The sequence below is a fragment of the Capra hircus genome, unplaced genomic scaffold (genome assembly GCF_001704415.2).
Source record: "Capra hircus breed San Clemente unplaced genomic scaffold, ASM170441v1, whole genome shotgun sequence".
NCBI lineage: Eukaryota > Metazoa > Chordata > Mammalia > Artiodactyla > Bovidae > Capra > Capra hircus.
The window spans coordinates 21553-28634 of NW_017204678.1; positions in this window are offsets into that span (position 1 = coordinate 21553).

Here is a 7082-nt window from a genome sequence, read left to right on the forward strand (position 1 = left end):
CATTGAAGCATTTTAATTAAGGGATTAACATGAGTAATTTTCCTTTTTAAAAAAGTATTCTGCTGGTTCTATGAAAATGGATTATGAAAATCAAGAATGCACACAGGGAAGCCAATAGAAAAGCAATTGCATTAGTACAGGTTAGAGATAATAATGACTGAGACTCAGGTGGCAGTTGTAGAGATGGATAGGAAAGGGAAAATTCAGGATATCTTAAAAGTAGAGTCAGTACCACAGACTTAGAAAAATGAGCTCATGGTTGCCAGAGAGAAGGGATAGTTAAGGACTTTGGGAATGTCATGCACACACTGCTATATTTAAAATGGATAACCAACAAGGACCTACTGTTATAGCGCATGGAACTCTGCTCAATGTTATTGAAAGGTTGTTGTTGAATCACGATGCCGGGATTCTTGGCCCCAGAGGAGAAGAATTCAATCCGGGGCCAGAGACGAGGCTTGATCACTCAGAGCTTTTGTGTAATAAAGTTTTATTAAAGTATAAAGGAGATAGAGAAAGCTTCTGGCATAGGCATCAGAAGGGGGCAGAAAGAGTACCCCCCTGCTAGTCTTCAGCTGGAAGTTATATAGTTGCCAGCAGTCTGTTAATGAAAGAAAGGAATGTCTTAAAACTCAGAATGGCACCAGGCCCCTCACCCATAAGATGCATTTTGGGATAATCTTGGACCAAATGATTCATCTTGGCCATAAAATGATTAACTTGAATCTTGAAGAAGGGCAGATCACCATACAAATAGTTTCATTTACATAGTTTAGAGGAACAGTATCTGAATATAACAGACTGGTTTATCAAGTAGGTTCTGAGCCAAAAGGCAGAACCGACTTGAAGACAGAGTTTGGGGTAAATGTATAGTACATTAGCATAGCTTAAGATAAACATTTCCATAAGAAAAAGGCATTGGTTAACTTCGGGTGAAACCAGGTGTCACTATGGCAACACAGAATTTTAAGAGGAACCGCCTTTTAAATTTGTATAGAGAAGGAAAAAATACTGCTTGTTTTGTTTCCTCCTGCCGCTTAAGAGAGATAAAAATGTTTGACACTTGCAAGCCATTTCCTCCGTTTGGAGACCCCTGGCCTTCCTGCCTGTTAGCCGCTCGTTATGTACCAGTCTGGAATGGGAGGGGGGTTTGGGGGGAGAATGGGTACATGTATATGTATGACTGAGTCCCTTCGCTGTTCACTTGAAACTATCACAACATTGTTAATTGTCTGTTTCCCGATAAAAAATGCTTTTGGTGTTAAAAATAAAATTTTACAAATACTTCAAGATAAAAATAGAATCAGTAAGATTGACATACTGGATGTGATAGTGACAGGAAGGGTGTGAATGAAAGATGACTCCTAGTTCTTTGGTTAGAGCTGCAAGGTGGAGTCAGGGCCATTTACTATGGTGGAGAAAACTGGAAGAAGAATAGATGCTGGAGGGGAAAACCAAGAGTTCTGTTTTGGAAAGGTTTAAAGTGAGCATTACCCAAGTGAAGATGCCAAGTAAGCAGCTGGATATTAAGTCTAGAGCTCAGTTCAAGATTTTGGCCTGAGACCAAAAATGTGAGAATCATCAGATGTAGGTAGGATATAAAGCCATCAGGTTATAGGAGATCACCTTGGAAGACTGGATAGAGAGAAGCTGTTGTAGAAGACAAAAGGTCAGGAAAGGAGACTAAGGAGAGGCCAGTGATATAGGAATATCCAGGGAATGTGTTGAAGAAGCCAGGAAAGAAATACTGTATAAAGGAAGGAATCCTTAAACCAGTCAAATGATGCTTAAAGGTCAAATAAGATGATGACTAAGGAAATCCATTTGATTGGACAAACGTGGAGGAAACTGAAAAGAACAACTTAACGGGGAATTTCCTGGCCATCCAGTGGTTGGGGACTCCATGTTTTCACTGCCAGGGGCCCAGTTTCAAATTCCTGGTCAAGGGACTAACCGTTGGTGTGGCAAAAACAAATAAACCACCACCAACAACAATAAATGGATTGGGAGGGGAGGCAGCCTGGAGTGGACTGGAGAGTGAATTGGGAACTTGCATTTTTAGCAGTTGGAAGATTAGATACTTTCAATGACCCTCCCAATGTAAACAGTCAAAAATCATCTTTGTGATTGTATTGCTAAACTAGCATGATCTTAACAAAGGTCAAAAACAAAGTGAAAAGCAAGAAACACCTGGTGATAAGGTAGCCACCCAACGCCCAGCTTCTCTTGGAGTTTTTCGCTGAACCCTAGAGACAGTACGCATATTTGGGGGGCAAAGAAGTTAAGCTTAAGGTTACAATATCAATTGGAGACTGTGATAAATCTCTGCAGAAAGCTGGGATTTCAAATGGGTTATACCTTCAATGTAAAGGAGATGGAAGAAAAGAAAGTCACACGGAAGGAGACATCAAAGAAATCTGAATCCGAGTTTAGCATTGCTTGGCAGGAGTATGGTGGAATTTCCCCCTGAGAACGTGTAATGGCCCTCACAATACATTTTTTGGTCCAAATATATGCTGCATGTGACCTGAACCTTAAGCCAAGAATATAACTCAAAGTGTCTTGGATTGCTCTTCAGGCAATGCTATGCCAGCCTGGGGGGGAGGAACAACGTGGTCAGACCTGTAATTGCTTCTTCCACCTTTGAATGTGGTCCTCCTCAGTCTCTGTGGTCCAGATGGGTGCTTCAGCCTCACCCCTACGTCCTATGATTTTCTCTGTGGAAAGATGCTGGTTGATCCTCTTGTGACAAGGGCTGAAGTGGCTTAAGGCATGGCTCCATCCTTTATGAACTTACTTTGAGGAAGATGCTGCTGCAGGCCCAGCCTGGGGCACTGGGGGCAAGCTCTTAATGGCCCAGAAAGTTCAGCTGGTGATGGCAGGATCTGCTAGTATTGGAGGGTCTGCTCTCAGGTGGTTGGGCAGGGCCTGTGGCTCACTAGGGGGAAAAGGCCACTGGTGGCAGTAGTTGTGGGGAGTACTCACTGGTGTGAGCCGTCCTAGAGACCACAGTTTTCTCACCAAGACCTGGCCCCACCCAGCAGCCTTGTTATTGTTGTTGTTTAGTCACTACGTTGTGTCTGACTGTTTACAACCTCATGGACGCAGCATGCCAGGCTCCCCTGTCCTTCAATATCTCCTGGAATTGGCTCAAATTCATGTCCACTGAATCGGTGATGCCATCCAACCATCTCATCCTCTGCTGTCCTCTTCTCCTACCTTCAGTCTTTCCCAGCATCAGGGTCTTTTCAAATGAGTCAGTTATTTGCATCAGGTGGCCAAAGTATTGGAGCTTCAGCTTCAGCATCAGTCCTTCCAATGAATATTCAGGGTTGATTTCCTTTAGGATTGACTGGTTCGATCTCCTTGCAGCCCAAGGGAGTCAAGAGTCTTCTCTGGCATGACAAATTGAAAGCATCAATTTTGTAGCCCCTCAGAGATGTGGACTCAGAAGGTCTGAGGTGGGGCCCAGGAATCTGAATCTGGAAGCACATGTGATTCTGATGCCTGCGGCCTGAGGACCACACTTAGAAAAAACAGTCCTACACATCATAGATTTTTGAACCCATAGACAGCAAGCACATCCTCTGTATCACAGAAGCACAAATGAGCAGGTGATGATGAGCTGTTTTGAATACTTCTTGAGATTCTTTTGCCTTTCCCCTTTGTCCCCGAATCCTTGGCTCTGCAGCAGCTTGCCTGTGCTGTGGGGTGGGCACGTGGGAAGTGGCTGGCACCTGCCAGCCAGCCTGGTGGGTGCAGCGCAGCTCCAGGGAGGGACAGGGCAGTTCTGAGTCACCTTTCCTAATGAGCATCGCTTGTTGACTGACTGGAGGGGAGGAGCTCATTATTCATGTTTGGCCCAGGGCCTTCTCTCTTGATTGCAAAGGAACAGAGGCCCTTCGGCTTCCACCATGTTCACCTCTGTGGAAAAAAAAGTGGAAAGGTCATCAAAGCAACACTGTAGTTCACCCTTCTCATTGAAAAGAGATTAGCTGGAAGGAAGCTTATGAGACTGTTTGGCAGAGAATTTTCACACTTGATCTATTCCTTTCTTCCTTCATCCATTACCCCTTGCCCAGCCCACCTTGATCCCTTAAATAGGGACATTGTCTGCTCCAAGTCATCCAAAACAACAAAGCCTCTGTTCTTTTGAGCAATTCCTGCCCCCCACCCCACTCCAGCCCCCAGGTGCTTCAGAAACATAACCCCGAAGAAAACAACAGGAGGTTAAAAAATATCATGTCAGTATCCCTGTTCCTGTAAAAGGGCTGGCCTAATCCAGAAACTTCGTTTCTCATATTGTCCTTGTTTCAGAATCCTACAGTACCTTTTTCTTGGTTTCTTGGTAGAACTCTCAAATAAAGCCCCTGGAGCCAAACATATTTGTAGTTAAAAATTAAGTTAGGAAACAGGGTGGAATTTGTGGAGCTCAACTCCAAAGTGCTTTCCTGGACCAGCCACAGCCAACATTTCAGGGTGATGGTTTCAACATAAACAACCTTCTTTAATCATGAGACGGCTCTATACAGAGGCATAAGGGGAGGTTCTTCCCTCCCCGAAAGAGGAAGGTTCACTTCATTCTGGCCCCTGGTTCTGTAGCCCACAGGGACTGGAAAGGAGAGAAGCCTTGGCTCCTCTTCCTGCAGCCTTGGCTCCAGTTCTCCATCCATGGCACCCAGGACTCTTAGTGGCCCCTGGGCAGCTTCTGGATGCTTTGTATCGATTCAAAAATGTCCATTTTCATTTGTGGGAGTCCCTTCACTGGGTCTTGAGAGGCGAGTGATTTCCTAAGGTAACACTGCTCAGGCGGGTGGCTCCCATCTGATGTCATTCTAGAATGGCTCCTATCACTAAGTTTTAAGACCACGGTGCTCCCTTTGAACGTGGGGCATAAGTTTAGGTGAGAGAGAAGCTGGGCTGGGGAGGGGAATGCCCATCTTCCTTTCTTTCCTTGCGGCTCTTCTTGCCCACTTCTCCATGCTTCTGCCTCGTGGCATCTTTCTCTCTGCTTTTGCTCCTCTGTAGCTCTGTTTAAGGCTTCCTTGGTGGCTCAGTGTTAAAGAATCACCTGCCAAGCAGGAGACTCAGGTTTGATCCCTGAGTTGGGAAGATCCCCATCAGGAAATGGCAACCCACACCCGTATTTTTGTCTGGAAAATCCCACGGATAGAGGAACCTGGTGGGCTACAGCCCATGGGGTCACGAAAGAGTCGGACACAACTGAGTGACTAAGCAACAACAGTCTTGTTTAAACCACGAGCTCTTTTTTTTTGGCTGCACCACTCAGCTTGTGGATCTTAATTCCCTCAGCAGGGCTTGAACCCGGGATATGGCAGTGAAAACCCAGAATCCTAACTACTAGGCTACCGGGGAACTCCGTTAGACCAGGAGTTTTGAAACTATGGTTCATGGATCCCATGAATATACAAGAATATGTCTATTTTATGAGAAAAAGCCCACAGTTTTCACATTGTCAAAGAGGACTGAGAAAAAAGAGCAATCATTCTAAACTTTGCCTTGCTCTGACACTCTCGCTGCCCTTAGGATGCTGACTCGTGCACTGTTATGACCCCTCCTCCCTGATCCATGTCTCCTCCGTTTCTTCTCTCATCGCGCTCATGTGCTGAGTCGCTCAGCCATGTCTGACTCTTTGTGGCCCCATGGACTCTAGCCCGCCAGGCTCCTCTGTCCAGGGGATTCTCCAGGTAAGAATACAGAATAAGAATGCCACGCCCTCTTCCCAGGGGATGTTCCTGACGCAGGGATTGAATCCCTGTCTCTTATGTCCCCTGCTTTGGCAGGCAGGTTCTTTACCACTAGCACCATCTGGAAAGCCTTCTCTCCTACCTTCTCTCTTTCTCCTTCTGTCTGGCTTATTGCCCCATGCCATCTTTTTTTTTTCTTTCTGAAAATAGGGTATAATAAAAAGTGAATACTAATTGTCACATATTGGACAATGTTCGGTAAATGAAGGTTTAATTTCCGTGGTTATGTTCTTAATTTTAAAAGCCCACTGAACTAGATATTTTTCTCAAAAAAAAAATTCACGAGGGGTCATTGTTGGCTACTTTTTAAAAAAAGTCATCTGTAACGGTTCGTTTTACCCACTGTGAGCCCTCAGCTGTGAATGAGAGCATAGCTTCCTGCCCGCGGTCTAATCAGACATCGGGAGGGCAACGCGCCCCCTAGTGTCACAGTTTCAGATTGCATGTTGCGTTAGATAAGGAAGGTACCTCCAAAGGCAAGAAATCTAATTCTATAATAGAATTTGAATCCATGAACAGGATTGCTTTCAGCCACTTGCTGGTCTATCCCAACGGAGGGCTTCAGAGAGAAAGAGGCAGAGGGGAACAGGGAAGGGTCTGACTCTTTGTCATCGGAGCAATACAAGACTCCTCAACCATTAGATAGAGTGGATCTTTGTCCTTAAAGAGTACAGACTGCAATCCCACCTTCTGGTGTTTCGATGTTTTGATATATTAATGTTCCAGTATTTTGCTTGCATAATGCTACCATTATGGTAATGTAAAAAATCTGAAATGCATCTTGAGATACATTTAGAGAGTTTAGACACTGCATTTATTTTCAAGTGGTAAAGTTTACTCATCTGGAAAGTGTTCTTTTATGCCTGTATAACATTCAAGAAGAGAAAGAAAATCAACTGACAGAGAATCTCTTTGAAGAATGAGTCTCCATTTTCTGACTTTAGAAACTTCATTTCTCATATTATCCCAGGAGAAGGAAATGGCAACCTACTCCAGTATTCTTGCCTGGGAAACCCCATGGACAGAGAAGCCTGGCGGGCTATAGTCCATGGGGGCAACAAAGAGTTGGATACGACTTAGTGACTATCCCTGCTTCAAACCCCTAAAAGTACTGTTTTCTTGGAACTCTGTATCTCTTGATAGAACTCTAGAATAAAAACACATGCTTATCTGTTTGGAGTTAAAAATTAAGCTGGAAGATTAGGTTTTTTTTTTTGGGGGGGGGGGAATTTGGTGGAGGCTTATTCCAGAGTACGCTTCCTTGGACCGAGCCCAGATGGCAACCCCAAGCGAAAGGAAGAAGAGCCTGGGCAA